This window comes from Saccopteryx bilineata, chromosome 1 (assembly GCF_036850765.1).
Source record: "Saccopteryx bilineata isolate mSacBil1 chromosome 1, mSacBil1_pri_phased_curated, whole genome shotgun sequence".
Classification (NCBI taxonomy): Eukaryota; Metazoa; Chordata; class Mammalia; order Chiroptera; family Emballonuridae; genus Saccopteryx; species Saccopteryx bilineata.
This window is the reverse complement of record NC_089490.1, coordinates 276,948,356-276,965,609: the sequence shown is the minus strand read 5'-3', so window position 1 is coordinate 276,965,609 and position 17,254 is coordinate 276,948,356.

Genomic DNA, 17,254 nt, shown 5'->3' with positions numbered 1-17,254 from the left:
AAATTAAATGTAATATAAAACAACAAGGAGATTTAAAATAATAAAAATCTAGTAAAAAGACAAAAAAATAATTGAAGACACCTAATACATTGAGCTATGTAATTGAATTTAAGGTTTAGTGTCCTGGATACATATATGTATATATTTTTTCATAATTTTGTTTTGTAATTTTGCAAAATATCCATTTGTTTCTAAAATTAAATATACAAAAAATGGTACAACCTTCATCTCTGTCTCAGCTACCTTATATCTTTTTTTTTTTTTTTTTTTGTATTTTTCCAAAGTGAGAAGCAGGGGAGGTGGCAGACAGACTCCCGCATGCACCTGACCAGAATCTACCTGGCACGCCCACCACGGGGTGATGCTCGGCCACTCTGGGGCATTGCTCCACTGCAATTGGAGCCATTCTAGCACCTGAGGTGGAGGCCATGGAGCCATCCTCAGTGCCCGGGGCCAACTTTGCTCCAATGGAGCCTTGGCTACAGGAGGAGAAGAGAGAGATAGAGAGGAAGGAGAGGGGGAGGAGTGGAGAAGCAGATGGGCGCTTCTTCTGCGTGCCCTGACTGGGAATCCAACCTGGGACTTCCATACTCTGGGCTGATGCTCTACCGCTGAGCCTACTAACCAGGGCTTACTTTATATCTTTTTTATTACTAAACATTTCTTTTAAATTTTACAATGTGTACTTTTTTTCTAACATAAATAAATACATACAATTATATATCTATATAAAAATATATGTGCATGTATATTATTTCATATTATGCACTTATATATGTATTTGTGTGTATGTGCATGTATATATATCCATTTTTAGCATACAAACAGTAGTAACCTGTAAATCATTCTTCAGTATTACATAAATGTTATTATATATTTTTATGGTATCATAGTACTTTCCTGTGTTGATGAATCACATTTTATTCTACCAGTTCCCTGTTACTAAATGTCTCAGTGGTTTTAAATATTTGCCATGATTTTCGTATGTTTTAATAGAAATCACTAGAGTTAAGCATAGAGTGTATGTACTTTGGAAAAGAATTGTTCTCTTAGTCTGATCCAGTGATAAAGGGAATAGTAAAAAGAAGAGACTTTTTTTGCTCTAAGGACTAATGAATAATAAGGGGTTGATCTAGTGCCACATCTGTGGGTCCACTAACTTTGACTTTCTGCTCAGTCTTTCTGAAAACAGTCAGCCTAGCTACCTGTTTAGAAGTGAGCAGTGAATGCACTGAATGCTTGGGATGAAAACCAGGGATTAAGTCAGAGGATCTTGTGGTTGGCAACTGAATTAGAGGTTCCTCAGCAAGTGATGAGTGCTCTCCAGGCTTCAGGGTACAAATCACCTTTACTCATAAAGAGTTAAAGTAAGGATTCAATGAGATAATGGTTATAAATCACATGTCATAGTAGGTAGACTAGGCATCCAGTAAATTCCAAATTATCATTAAGATTTTCATCAACATCATCAAAATACTGTTCTTAGGTCATTCCCATGAATCTTGTAATCATGGAATCATATATTTTCACCATCGTTTTGTTCAATTAAGTTGAACCCTTTGGCTTGATTTCTTTAGCTAACTTTAGTGACTTGAACAAAATGTAGTCATTAGTGTTTGCATACTTTCACTTCTATAACCTTTCAGAAACATGCAAAAACTCATACTCTGGTGCAGATAATTATCAGACCAGTGTCAAAACACTAGAGTGAACTCTTCAAATGTGAGAAGCCTGTCTGTAGCTGAGCCTGAGCATTCTCCTCTGACCAACGGCCTTCATTTCACTCAGCTGGGTTTAGAAATATTTTTCCAAGTTACGTTTTAAAGGGAGATCTACAGTATTTTAAATATTTATTTATGTAGAAAAAGCTCGACAAAATTGATCAGAATGATTTATTTTTATCATTATTGGTAGATACATGAGACTTTATTTGAAAAGCTTAGAAAATCATCACACTCTTACTTTTGGAATTGTAGTTTAAAAAATTACTGGTGAGAGCAAGTTTTTTTGGGGGAAGGGAAGGTAAGAGTTTATATGGTTTTCTTGTTCTATTTGGGTCAGAATTTTCATTAAATTAGAATTCTATATGAATCCCTCTTAGGCATATAATTTAAATTGAACATTACTGCATTGTTATACTAAGAAATATCTCATTTTCTGAGATTTTCCTTGGCTCAATCTAATATAGTTCAGTTATTTTCACTGAAAAATCATGACCTATGTAATTAAAATAAATCTACTGAGGATCGTATTTCAATATGAGTTTTCTATAGGGAAGCAGAGCCGAGGGAAAGAACCCCACAGATCCTGAAATGACTTCCAGTTCAGGGATATTCATAGACTCAGCTACTTCTTATCACTCACATTGGGTTTCCAACACTTAATATTTAGTAAAACCTTGACCAATGCTCTTCAAATTATACTTATAATTAAAACTGTATTAATATTTTTTTATTTTTTTTGTGACAGAGACAGAAAGAGACAGAGAGAAGGGCAGATAGGGACAGACAGACAGGAAGAGAGAGAGATGAGAAGCATCAGTTCTTCATTGTGGAACCTTAGTTGGTCAGTGATTGCTCTCTCATATGTGCCTTGACCAGAAGGCTATAGCAGACTGAGTGACCCCTTACTCAATCAAGCCAGCGACCTTGGGCTCAAGCTGGTGAGCCTGCTCAAACTGGCGACCTCGGGGTTTCAAACCTGGGTCCTCCGCATCCCAGTCCAGCATTCTATCCACTGTGCCACCATCTGGTCAGGCAATATGGCTTCTTTAAATGAGGACTTTGAACACAGAAGGGGCCACATAATCAACCTGCCAAGTCCAGGGGAGGCCTACATGGCAGGCCCTGCAAATTTGGAGATGGCACATAACCACATACGATGGTCCGAACATAAAAATTCTTAACTAAAAGCAGGTCACGGTGGGTAGTCACATCCTAGGCCTGTGGCTTCCTTGGCAAAGGTCAATCTTTACCCTAAGTGAGCCTGTCTACTGTCGTTTTGCATTTAGGATAATATATCCCTGGAATGCCAGAGTTACAGAGTACGTACTCGGCTTTCTCCAGACACCTCAGCGAACGACCTTCTACCACAGCACAAGACCACAGACCCCTCATTGCCATCTTGTTCTCTGAATACCACTGCATGTGCTGTAAATGTTAACTAGCCTATACCAAACAACGTAAAGGAAATGTGTGTCTATTTGTCTTACTTTTTATTCCTCACTTTGCTTTCTCCACTTCTCAATTTACCACCAATGAATTCCATGCAACCCCCACCACTTATAGCTCCTGCTTTGAGTCTAATGTATGAAATAAACTGTAAAACTGCCATTCTCTGGAGTGTTTTTTCAATCTATTAAGATTTTTCCTCCTAGCAATTGTCATCAGTTTGGCTAAAATAAACTTATAGAAATCCTCTACAGATTTGGAAGTTTCTCATGTTGACAGGGCTTAAAATTAGCAAAACATTTAAGCTGTGATGCTAAACTCATGGGTTTAATAATGTTGATCTAGATTCCGAGAGACTTCCCTGATGTTACTAAGATCTGAGACTGATGAATATTTATAATTTCCCCTGACAACACCACTGGAAAATGATATATAGATAAACGGAATTAGTAGTTCATTAAGTTAATAAAATAAATGTGACTGAATTCAAACCTGTTTGTAAATATGCAAGAAAAACATTTTTTTTATTTATTCATTTTTTTAGAGAGGACAGGGAGAGACAGAGAGAGAGAGGAGGAAGACAGAGAGAGAAGGGGGGTTGGAGCTGGAAGCATCAACTCCCATATGTGCCTTGACCAGGCAAGCCCAGGGTTCGAACCGGCGACCTCAGCATTTCCAGGTCGACGCTTTATCCAGCAAGAAAAACATTTAATTTGTTTGAGTAGCCTGGGTGATTTACAACCCCGGTGAAAATGGGACTGTAACGTACAAGGGGAAACATGCAAACTCTCCAAATACATTGAGAAAGTCAGTTTGTTGCTCACATCCTTTGATTTAGGGGTCTTATTTTTCATCATTCTAAACATCATGAATGTTTATTAAATTAATCAATATTCTTTAAAGTCACAATTAATAATAAATACTTACTAGAGAGACTTTAATACTGCACTTAAATAACCACCTGGCATTCAGTTCTAGCATTAAGATCTTTAAATAAAAAGTGATTCCTATCAACTTCTTATATTTCTTGGTAAATTTCTTAAAATTATTTTTTCTGGCTTAAGCCTATTATTTTATCTTATCACCTGATTAATGACATGATCACAAATATTTTTTTTAAATTTTAATTCTCTTGACTTTTTTGTTTTCATTTTGAAAGTAGTTGTATTTACTACAACACTGTATTACTACAGTAGCTATACATTTGATATAGCATCTCTAATAAAGGGATAAACTTCTTAAACTAACCTTTGGTTGACCTTAGAACACAATCTTTTCCCCTGGTGTAAACTAATTTTATATAGAAGACCACTTTATCTTTTCAACAGAATTGAAAGAAATTTAATTTTTTTAAACACTTCCCACCAATGTTTTCTTCATTGTGTTTGACTTTATATAACAATTTTTCTTTATGCCCATTTTTATTACTTTTAGTATGTTTCATAAAATTTAAATGTGCTGCTGTTAAAATCAGCTATGTTAGGGCCATTGCTGCACAAGAAAACTGAAGAATGGGAAATAATTGGCAGATTGAAAGAAGAGGGCTAACCCCAATGGCAGAGGGCATTTTATGCCCAGTTGGGGTTGTATAGTACACAATAGCAAAATGCAGCAGGCTATTTCAAGGTTTAATTGATGCACTTACAGCCATTTAGCACAGAATAGCTCAGTAGCCTGCTCACAATTTAAAGAAAAAATAATAATACATTCACCAGCTATCATGAAAATGAAACCCCCATGAAAAGTCAGAAAAATATTCTGTGTCACTGCAAGAGACTCAGAAAAATATAGGGTTTCAGAAATATGGTAGAAAAGAACAAAATATTTCAGAAATACATAGAAGAGAGGGAGAGAGGTAAGAGAGAGGAAAGGAAGGGTGCAGAAATACTGTATTTTGTTGACAGTTGAGGTGGTCTTGGAGCAGAAAAAGCACAAAACAATTCTTTTTACATTATATTCTTCAGTTCTGCTCAGTTCTTTAATATACTTTCTACCTTATTGTTGAAATTCTCCCTAAGTTTTTCTATTCCCTCTCAAGTTTGGTGAGCATCCTCATAACTGTTTCTTTGAATTCTTTAACAGGCAAATTAGTTACCTCTTTCCCTAGGGTTTTGTTTTTCTGGGGAGCTTTAGTGTTCTTTTATTTGAGAGATATCCTTCTGTCTTTTTATTTTGTTTGACTTTCTAGTTTGCTTATATAAATTAGAAGAAACATCCACCTCTCCCAGTTTTGAAATAGTGGCCTTACCTAGAAGCAACCTTTGTGTAGGCTTGTCATTATTTTCACTGAAAATGACATAGATCCTTGTTGAATCTATGTAAAATATTAATTTTTCTAAAATTGCTGTTCTGAAATTTTTTATCATTGGCATATTTTAAAACTATAGAAGATTTGCATTATCTATATTTACTCAATATTTTGTCACAACTCACTTTCGTGTTAGTGCTATTGGCTTCCTGTCACCAGATTATCTTGCAGCAAACCAAATAGAGTCTACGAAAACAGTTTTTTTTGTTGTTGTTGTTGTTTTCGTTTTGTTTCGTTTTGTTTTTGTATATTTCCGAAGCTGAAAACGAGGAGGCAGTCAGACAGACTCCTGCATGAGCCCCACCGGGATCCACCTGGCATGCCCACCAGGGGGCGATGCTCTGCCCATCTGGGGCGTCGCTTTGCCGCAATCAGAGCCATTCTAGTGCCTGAGGCAGAGTCCACAGAGCCATCCTCAGTGCCCGGACAAACTTTGCTCCAGTGGAGCCTTGGCTGCGGGAGGGGAAGAGAGAGACAGAGAGGAAGGAGAGGGGGAGAGGGATGGAGAAGCAGATGGGTGCTTCTCCTGTGTGCCCTGGCCGGGAATCGAACTCGGGACTCCTGCACGCCAAGCCAACTCTCTATCACTGAGCCAACTGGCCAGGGCTATGAAAACAGTTTTTAACAATCAGTTAATTAGAAAATATTTGTGCACATATATATTTATTCATATATAGTGCTTACCTAGAGTTTTTGATGGTAAATTAATATTTAGTGAACTTTATGTGAAAAGCATGATATACGATTAAAAAAATAACTAGTCCTTGACCTATACTGTGAAATTTGGGATGCAATAGAAAAAAAAATTATGGGCCCTGGCTGGGTAGTTCAGTTGGTTAGAGCATCATTCCGATGACAAATAAATGTTTCTCTCTCTCTTTTTCTCTCTCTCCTTCACTCTATCTCTAAAATCAATCAATAAATAAAAATTTTAAAAATGATTATGACTTAAATGGCAAGGTCATCTAAGTTCAATTAAAATCTAAAGTTATTATATCCATACAAAAGTTTATCATTTATTTCAATAGTCCATATAGTCCAGAGTCAAAATTAACTAGAAATCCCAAGACAGTAAGATTACTGAAGATGGAGAGGATTTCTGAATGATTCATCAGAAAAGTAGGGTCAGAGCTGTCCCAGGAGGATTCCATGGAATTACACATAAGGATAGACATTGGAGAAAGGATAGTTAGGGAAATTGTGCTTTCATTCACTAACCTAAGGATATTTCCCGAGCTTCAGGCTATACAATGTGACAGCAGAGAACATGGTCCCAGACTAAGGCCATTCTCACTCTTGGTTGCACAGGTAAGTGAAGTGAACAAAATCAAGGAGGTAGGAATGGAAGGATATGACCTTGGAATCTATACATATTCCAATATGACTGAAATTGTGAAGAAATATTGCTGGCACTAACAAAAGAATGAGAGACAAAGTATTGTCAGAATAATGAGTGTCCTGACTACTGTACATTATTCACACAAATCTATGTAAACTGATCTAATTAACATAAGCATTATTATTTATTTAATTTATGCAAGCTCTAAGAACTTTCCTTTAGAACTGATGGCCACATCTGAACGTGGTGGTTCATTTTATGTGCCAACTTGACAAGAGTACCTGGGTAGCTGATAAGACCTTCTTCCTGGGTATACCTATGAGGCTGTTTCCAGAAAAAAATTACAATTGAATCAGTAGATTGAGTAAAGAAAATTACCCTCTGCAAGAGGACAATTGAAGGACCAGACCCAATAGAACAAAAAAGTTCCAGAAGGGTGAATTTATTCTCTACTTAGGCAGACATTAATTTTCTTCTGCCCTCAGACTTCCAAGCTTCTGGTCCAGGAGCCTTCAGACTCAACTGGAACCTACGCCATTGTTTCCCTTGGGCCTCAAGCATTTGAATTTGCCCTGGAACTAAGTCACCCTCTTTCCTAGGCCTCCAGCTTCCTGACAATCATAAGACTTCTTATACTCCAAACTATGTACCCTTCACAATAAATATCTTTCTACATATCTACATATATCCCATGATATATATATATATATATATATATATATATATATATATATATATATATATATATATATTATCCACTGGGCAGCCCTGACTAATATACTAAGTCTACAAATATTTCAGGCATTCTCCTTTTTAACTTTCAGTAGCTGACTGTGTGCATTGTGCTCTTATATAAGCCATGTATAAGATGTTAACAAAGTTAATTATCAAAATCTGGTCCTTAAGTGATGTCAGATGTGAATAATTAGTTTACAAAAATTCAACAACCTTTTATTTTTCTTTCAAATGTGTCTGAACAGTACAAAGGGTTATTACCTTGAGATATCATGGAATAACTGCCCACCTTTATCTATTCCTGTACCATTTTGTACAAACAAAAGGATTTACTAGAAGTCATATTAATCTAATCAGCTCTTTCAAGTAAAGGCATGCTGTCTTCAGGCTTAATTTTCTGTTTTCCCTCAAGACTGTTTTAATAGCCAGTTTCATTTTTCAACCTTGCAAATACTGCATTCTCCATATTTCTGCTCATTCTACTTACAAACTAGTCAATTGTTTTATAAGTTTATCTCTTTCTGACAGTATTTTTATTCAACATGCTAATAACAACCAACACACGCAAGCAACATTCATTTTGAAAGCATATCATCCAGACTGTAGTATTGCCAGAGAAAATAGAGGATGGCCAGTCAGATTTGAATTTCAGATACTAACATTTTTTTTTTAGTATTAATACTGCATAGAACATACTTGTACTGAAAACTTATTCATTCTTTATCTAAAATTAAAAGTAATTCTATGTCTTTTTTGTTGTTGTTGTTGTTGTTGCTAAATCAGGGAATCCTAAAAGAGCTTCGGGTTCATCAGGTACATAACAGCTTCCCAGTTACCACAGACAGTAAGTTCAGCAAGCATTCCATAGGTCAGGATTGTGGATTGTAGATCTATATCTGTCTGGTACACACTGCTTTCTCGCCGCAGAAAACATGAGCAAAAGTCTAGGCCGAACAGGATGACATGTTTAGCTAGGATATGGAATAAGTCACAATCACCTATAGTCACACCTCTAGTTATAAAACATATTGCATTAATTTTGTTATTCATCATAAATGCTATCAAAGTGCCCGTACTATTTTATTGTATAACTTTTTTTTATTTTACAGTTTAAAAGTTTTTTTAATTTATTGTGTTGACATAGCTTCAAGTGTCCCACTCAATATAGTCAGAAGTGTAACCATTATGAACAAAGGCTTGTCTTATTTAGATAAAAATTACCTTAAGAGGTATCTTCTATGTGCACATTGCTGTTATGAATAAAGCCTTATAATTTCAGTGAATATCTGTTCAGTTCCAGAGACTGAGCTAAAAAAGGTCAAAGCAAATCAGCCTTTCAAAAATAATAATGTGGACTTAATTTCACTCCACTTGTCTTGCTGAGATGCTTCTATTGAGCTTAATGTATCAAGAGAAGAAAATTATCTTCACATTTACATTATTCACATAATTAAATCTGAATTCAGATACATTAAAAGAAGTACCCTAGAGATATTAAAACTGTCAAAATCCAACACCTTCCTCACTGCTTCCTATATTAAAGCTGTTGTAACAAATAGATAGAAAGACCAGTAATACAAGCAAAGCAATTTCTGAACTGGCAGATTATAGCCCATGAAAAGGATACTGCCCATTCCAGACATGGTTTGACACAAGTCAGTTTCATTGTAACCTGTCTTATGAATACTTAGCTTTTCTGATGTCAGCTAAGTTTAAACTTTCCATTTTGGGATTTATTCTGTAATATATTAAGGGCACAGCTGAAAAGATCAGAAAGAATCTGATCATCCAAAGAAATAAAAAGGGCTGAGAGAACAATATATTTTTGATATAATATCAGATTTCACTTTTACTTTGTTTCTATGAAAAAGAATAAGTCCCAAATCCATTCCAACAAAATTAATAGAATGTAGAGTTTTAGCCAAAAGTCTCAGGAAAATTCTAAGGAATACAGTTTGGCTTTATATGTGTTCATTTTCCCCTTTACAGTTTTACCTAGATAATGTAGAGGCTTGAGATGGTGCAGAATAAAATTAAGAATAAAAAAAGAATAAAATTAAAATACATACATAAATCTGATCTCTTAGGCCTCTTGAAAATTAATGAGCACGATGATTTAATTTGTTCAAAGTGGATTATGGACTTTGTGAAGGCGTGATTGCTAAGACTATCCTCAAGAATTTGGTTTAACTGTGATCTTGCAATAGGATTTTAAGCTCTTTGATCCTAGAAGGGGTGTCCAGGTGGTGGATACCTGAGTTCATCTTTGTTCTGGTGCACCTGTTGTAGTGAGTGAATGCTCTGTGAGTGGGCAAGAGAAACACGAGATGCCAGTGTCAGGAAGAGCTTCAGTTCCTGATTCTATCATCTTCTCTTCATGGAAACTTGGAGAAGATCCAGTAAACCAGGGGTAGTCAACCTTTTTATACCTACTGCCCACTTTTGTATCTCTGTTAGTAGTAAAATTTTCTAACCGCCCACCGGTTCCACAGCAATGGTGATTTATAAAGTAGAGAAGTAACTTTACTTTATAAAATTTATAAAGCAGAGTTATAGCACATTAAAACATATAATAATAATTACTTACCAAGTACATTATGTCGGATTTTCACTGTTTGGCAGAATAAATCTTTACAAAACAACTTACTATAGTTAAATCTATCTTTTTATTTATACTTTGGTTGCTCTGCTACTGCCCACCATGAAAGCTGGAACGTCCACTAGTGGGCAGTAGGGACCAGGTTGACTGCCACTGCAGTAAACTATAGACTCAAAGACGGCAGATCTAGTACAAGGACATGAGTCATACCATTAAGCCAACTTGCCAAGCATCAATCCCCTGGGAAACTAGACTGGACCATGTCCTTAGATAGAGGCAGATCCAGGACAGACTAAGTAGCTTCCTCCACATTTCCTTTTTAGATTGACCAACATGAGTACTCTGCAGCCATTTTGGGAAGAAACTAATGCCCATCCCACAAAACTCAATCTCAAGAAGGAACTGGTCATGCCAATAGACCATGACCCAGTGCAAAGTTCTAGCCTTGAAAACTGCCTTGACCTTGGAGGAGGGAAGGAAGGGCAGAGGCAAAGTGGGAAGGTTGAGTGTCTTTCATTAGCAGCTCCTTTACCCTTCAGCTTCTTGTGGTTTCAGTTACCATTAGACACCACCTTAGGGATGGGCCACCCCCCTGGGAACTGAGGCCCAGATTTCTGAACTTTGACCCTTTCTGAAATTACCTCTCTCGACTGTAGACTTGGTGAATGATGACACTGCATTTTATCTCACTATAGGCTCAGGATCTTATAAAGCAAATGGGGAAAATGAACACAAATAAATATGAAGTACAATAAAAATGAGAAAGAAAAAGCTCTGAATGCTGTTTGTTTGTTTTACATTTTTGAACAAATTTTAATCACTCTAACAGCAGACAGATACACCCCTGCCTGCATAAAGTAGAACCAAATTAGATAATTTACCGTTAGCTGGATAACCTTGACCTGGGGAACAATTAGATGTAAGAAGTGAGAGCACCAATTTCTAATCAAACAGAGAATAAATGTAAAATATCCTTTGCATGGTTGACTTTGCTAAAGGAATGTTTCTTAAAATGCACTACTAACTTGGGAGTTTTTTCCTAGGATAGCATCATCTGGGGTAAAAAAATACACTATGTAAGCAGAATTAAAGTAAAAAATGCTTCTCACTGGTGATTTTCTTTCCCTGCTGGAAAATTTTAATACTACATTGAGTGAATGCAGAATATTGAGGTAGAACACTCAGCTCACCTGGATAATATTAACTCTCGTGAGTGTACTATGACGAGGGGAGTCCACCAGGACATAGCCCCTTCGCCCATTTGACGCACAGCTGGCACAACCTTGCCCGTCCCTGCTCCAGCATTATCTTCACTCACCCTGTTGCTCTGTCTTCTGAACATTCTCCTGGACAGACCCCGTCACGTGTGCTACTGAAGCTTGTCTTGCACGGAATGCAGCATGTAAGTAGAACATAGCATTAAATAAGCAACTCTTTAAATTGTGATGGGATTCTCAAATTAATCATCCAGTTTTGGTCATTCCTCTTTCAACTTCCTGTCATTTGGCCTCATCAGAGTTGATGAGAAACTCTGTTGTCATCACTCCAGGCTCTTCCAGCTGTGCCTTCACGTCATTGCCCTCATTTTCGCCACTCCCATAATTTTGCCCAACCTTGAAAACTGTGGTGGGTGTTAATCTGATGATTATGGGCTACTTTTCCTTGCAAATGCTGGGTCTGGCCCAATCACCAGCTGTGTGCCCTTGGGCAAGATAGTTAAACTCCATTGCCAAGAATGTTGTTTGACAGTTGCTAAATTTAGCCCAAACTAGATAAGTTTCTAATATTTTAAATTATTATTAGAGAGTATATCCAGATATAAGCAGTTTATAAAAGCCAAATGCAGTCATTGTAATTGTCCAAGTTTCTTTGATAATTTCTCTGCTACTCTGCAAAGTTCTTGCCCTAAATTATCTTGTTTAATGTCCACAATACCCTAGCAATTGGGCATGTTTGCACCACGCCCTGTAGGAGAAGGAGGCAGTGCTTAGCCTAATGCCAGTTCCTGGAGTGGCTGATGGTTGATGGTATTTCTCAGTGGATGGATAAAAAGGATTTAGGAAGTCACCGAAACCATTTTCAGGTCTCTAAAATCTTACCATGCACATCTGTGCTTGCTGTTCCACATGCATTAAAATAAGTTTTCTGATTTTCCAAATGTAATAAAAAAAATCTATAAAAGCTATGCTACATTTTAGAAATTAGAAAAATTTTAGTTTTAGCTTTTATTATACTATATGTTACCATTTAAATAGTTTAAATGTATACTTTAAATTTTAAAATCCTCATGTAATAAATTTTATTTTTGCATATTTTCCCTATGTGCACATATATGCACATTTTAATACAGTGAACCAAAACTGTTGCCTTCTTTTTCAATAACAATTAAGCCATAATCTTTATTTCTCAATTTTTACATTATCTTCTCAATTATCATGTGTATACTACCTAACAACTCATTAGAATTTAACTATTTTCTGTTGGTTGGATTGCAATTATGGTAACAGTTGTAGAAATTTTTCCTAGAATGTTTCTACCTTTTCAGTCAGAAATAACACACATTTAGATATATATATATATATATATATATATATATATATATATATGTATGTTAGGGTCATCTTCATTTCCACTTCATCAACATATCAAAATATATCAGAGTATGATTTATCTCTAAAATTTAGCTAGTGGCATGCCTTGTATTGCTTAGACCTAGTGGCCTTTGCAAACTATTTTCATTTCCTTTCCCCTACAGTGGTTCTGAATTTTTGCAATAGAGGGAGAGACAGTGGGGGTAGACGATCCACATAGTACAAAAGCCATTGGTATTCAGGCACCATTCCTGCCTCCATAAGAAGCTATGGCTTTCTTACACTCCTGGGAAGATGGAGGGCTCTCTTCTGTAATGCTTCTCTCAGATTAATATTCAGTCATTATTAATTCAGGACGTTGGCATTCAGTACAGCGAGATCACTTTAGTTATTATAGTCTAATGAAGAATGGTATACTGCTACTTTAATAGTTATCGTATATATTACAGAGGTAAAATCCTGGTGGGGCAATATTTTTAATAACTAGTATCAATGATTCCAAAATGATGCAATTATCCTTAGGAAATGAGGGTCAGAAATTGCTGGATTCTTGCAGCATAAAAATCCTTCAGTGTCTGGCATCCCATTGGTGTGCTCACATGGGGTTTACTGCACCAGACGTTCCTCCAGCTGAACATAGAGATGTAGCTTCATTTCAGGACAATGCAATTGACTTACAGTGTTTTTTTCTCTGATGGTAAGCAGTTGTTTTATTTATTTATTTATTTTAATGTGCAATCATATTCTGGAAATATATCATTTAATTGTAATCATAAATGACACTTAATCCAACCTTACAAAACAACCTTTAAAAAGTGCTTTTGCAGATATTACCACGGATGAGCAATGTCCCTTCCAAGGACCGCAGAGTAAGAGAAAACTCCTGCTTTACTTGTAACACAGTTTAACAGATAATGAGACCTAACAAGAGGAAAAGTTCTCAGCAAAACAGAAAGTAGAAACCTGGAAAGTACTGGACAACTCTTTGAGGCAAACCAGTGAGTGGTGCTGACAGACCCAGGACAGCAGTGGGGAGGCTCCCACCAGCCTACATTCTTAGAAGCACTCTGTAGACCTGGAATAAAGTTCCACACAAGCATCCACACCAGGACACATGGGCCAGTGGGCAGAGATCTCTGGCTCGCTCTCCACAGTTTACTTGCATATTCTCTGAAATAAGTAAGTCCCAATGCTCCATGGTCCCATCCTGAGTGGAAAATTCTTCACTTGCAAAGATTCTTTACATTGTTTATTGTTGGGGATACTCAGCTCTGTTCTGTTGCAGTCCAGTTTCTCTGGGTATCTGCCGCTTTCTTTTGGTCTTACCTGTTTAACCAAGGCCTCTTATCACCGTTGTCATCCTGTTGGATCTTGATGCTGCCAAACTGAGACCTGAAACTTCATACCTCTTACCCTGAATTATTTGTTCTTGCAAGGTTTTTATTTGTTTTTATATATTCATTCCAATGAATAAATGAAAACAGCATCTCCCCCTATTTGTTAGTCATTCATATTATACACACTTCTCTGATTGCTTTTTTAAAAAGGATTTTTCATGTTACTACATTTTGTTGGTTGTATAGATTTTTTATTTTTATTGATTTTAATTTATTGTCCTTACATAGGTTCAAGTGTTCCACTAAATACATCTCCCTCCCCCCCACCCCCGTGTTCCCCTTGATACCCCCTTTGACCCCTTCCCCCATTGCCCTCCCCCTTCCCTTCAGGATTTGCTTTCTTGCTCTCTATACTGCTGTGTTATGTATATATAAGTTCACTAACTAATCTCTTTCCCTTCTCTGATGCCATCCTCTCCTCCCCTTTCCCTCTGACTGCCTCTAACTCTATTCTGTTCCTCAGTTCACATTGTTCATAAAATTCCTCATATGAGTGAGGTCATATGGTATTTTTCTTTCTCTGTCTGGCTTATTTCACTTAGCATAATATTCTTCAGGTCCATCCATGTTGTGGCAAAAGGTAAGATTCCCTTCTTTTTCACAGCTGTGTAGTATTCTATTGTGTATAGGTACCACCGGTTTTTCTTCCACTCGTCCACTGAGGGAAACTTGGGCTGTTTTCAGATCTTGGCTATTGTAAACAATGCTGCCATAAACATGGGGGTGCATTTCTTCTTTTGAATCAGTGATTTGATATTCTTAGGATATATTTCTAAAAGTGGGATAGCTGGGTCAAAAGGCATTTCCATTTTTAATTTTTTTGAGGAATCTCCATACTGTTTTTCACAGTGGCTGCACCAGTCTGCATTCCCACCAGCAGTGCAGGAGGGTTCCTTTTCTCCACATCCTCGCCAGCACTTATTCTGTGTTGTTTTGTTGATGAGCACCATTCTGACAGGTGTGAGGTGATATCTCATTGTGGTTTTAATTTGCATTTCTCTAATGATTAGTGATGTTGAACATTTTTTCATATGCCTATTGGCCATCTGTATGTCCTCTTTGGAAAAGTATCTATTTGGTTTTTTTGGGGGGGTTGATATCTTTTTTTAAGTTTTAATTTATTGTGTTTACATAGATTCTAGTGTTGCTCCGAATGCATCCCACCTCCCCCATATTCCCCTCAACATCTCTTTTACCCCCTCCCCATACCGCCCTCCCCCCTTCCCTTCAGGTTTTATTGATGCTATGTATTGGGTTTTTTAGCCTCTATCTCATTTATTTCCACTCTGATATTTATTATTTCCTTCCTTCTACTTCCTCTGGACTTTGTTTGTTGTTCTTTTTCTAATTATTTTAGATGTAGGGTAAGGTTGTTTATTTGGGCTTTTTCTTGCTTCTTAAGGTATGCCTGGAATGCTATGATCTTCCCTCTCAGGACTGCTTTTGTTGTGTCCCTTAAATTTTGAGTTGTTGTATGTTCATTTTCATTTGTTTCAAGAAAATTTTTTATTTCTTCTTTGATCTCATTGTTTACCCATTTGTTATTTAATAACATGCTGTTTAGTCTTCAAGTGTTTAAATGTTTTTCTATTGTAGTTATTTCTAGTTTCATGCCATTGTGATCAGAGAAGTAGTTTGATATGATTTCAATCTTCTAAAATTTATTGAGACTCATTTTGTGTTCTAGCATGTGGTCTATCCTAGAGAATGTACCATGAGCACTTGAAAAGAATGTATATTCTGCTGCTTTAGGGTAAAATGTTCTGAATATATCTATTAAATCCAGTTGATCTAGTGTGTCCTTTAAGGCTACTGTTTCTTTGTTAATTTTCTTTCTTGAGGATCTATACATTGATGTTAGTGGAGTATTAAAATCCCCTATTATTATAATATTGCTGTTGATCATGCCCTTTATGTCCATCAAAATCTGCTTTATAAATTTAGGTGCTCCTATATTAGGTACATAGATATTTATAATGGTTATATCTTCCTTTTGGACTGCTCACCTTATCATTATGTAGTGACCTTCTCTCCCTTACTATAGCCCTTTTTTTAAGTCTATTTTGTCAGATATAAGTATCACTACCCCAGCTTTTTTTTTCATTTCCATTTGCATGAAATACTTTTTTCCATCCCTTCTCTTTCAGTCTATGTGTCTCTTTTGTTTTGAGGTGGGTCGCTTGTAGACAGCATATGTACAGGTCCTGTTTTCTTATCCATGCAGCTACCCTATCTCTTTTGATTGGAGCATTTAATCCATTTGTATTTAAGGTTACTATTGATAAATAGTTGTTTATTGCCCTTTTATTCTACATTCTTCTTTTTCTAGATTTGATTTTTTTTTTGTTCTGTTTACAAGAAGCCCCTTAACATTTCTTGCAGCTTTGGTTTGGTTGTAATAAATTCCTTGAGTCCTTAAGGTCTATTTTTATTTTTATTTTTTTGGTCTGGGAAGCTTTTTATTTTTCCTTCAATTTTAAATGATAGTCTTGCTGGATAGAGAAGTCATGGTTGTAGGCTCTTGTTTTGCATTACTTTGAATATTTCTTGCCCTTCCCTTCTGGCCTCTAGTGTTTTTGTTGAGAAGCTGGAGGTCATCCTTATAAGGGCTCCTCTGTAGGTAATTGACTGCTTTTCTCTTTCATCTTTTAGTAATCTTTCTTTATCCCTTAACTTTGGTATTTTAATTATGATGTGTCTTGGTGTAGGCCTCTTTGTGCTTCTTGAACCTGTGTGACATTTTTCAGCTATGATTTCTTCAATCAGGTTTTCTATCCCATGTTCTTTCTCTTCTCCTACAGAAACCCCTAGGATGCAGATGTTGTTTCTCTTCATGTTGTCACAGAGCTCTCTTAGAGTTTCCTCAGACTTTTTGAGCCTCTTTTCTTTTTGCTGCTCCACTTCGTGCTTTTGTTTATCTTGTCCTCTATATTGCTGATTCAATCCTCTGCTTCATTCAGCCTACTTTTAATTCCTTCTAGTGTTGTCTTCATTTCTGATATTGTATTTCTCATTTCTGACTGGTTCTTTTTTATTATTTCAATGTTCTTTTTGATGCTTGCTATCTCTTTATTTAGGTGCTCATTATGTCCATCCATTTTTGCTCTAAGATCTT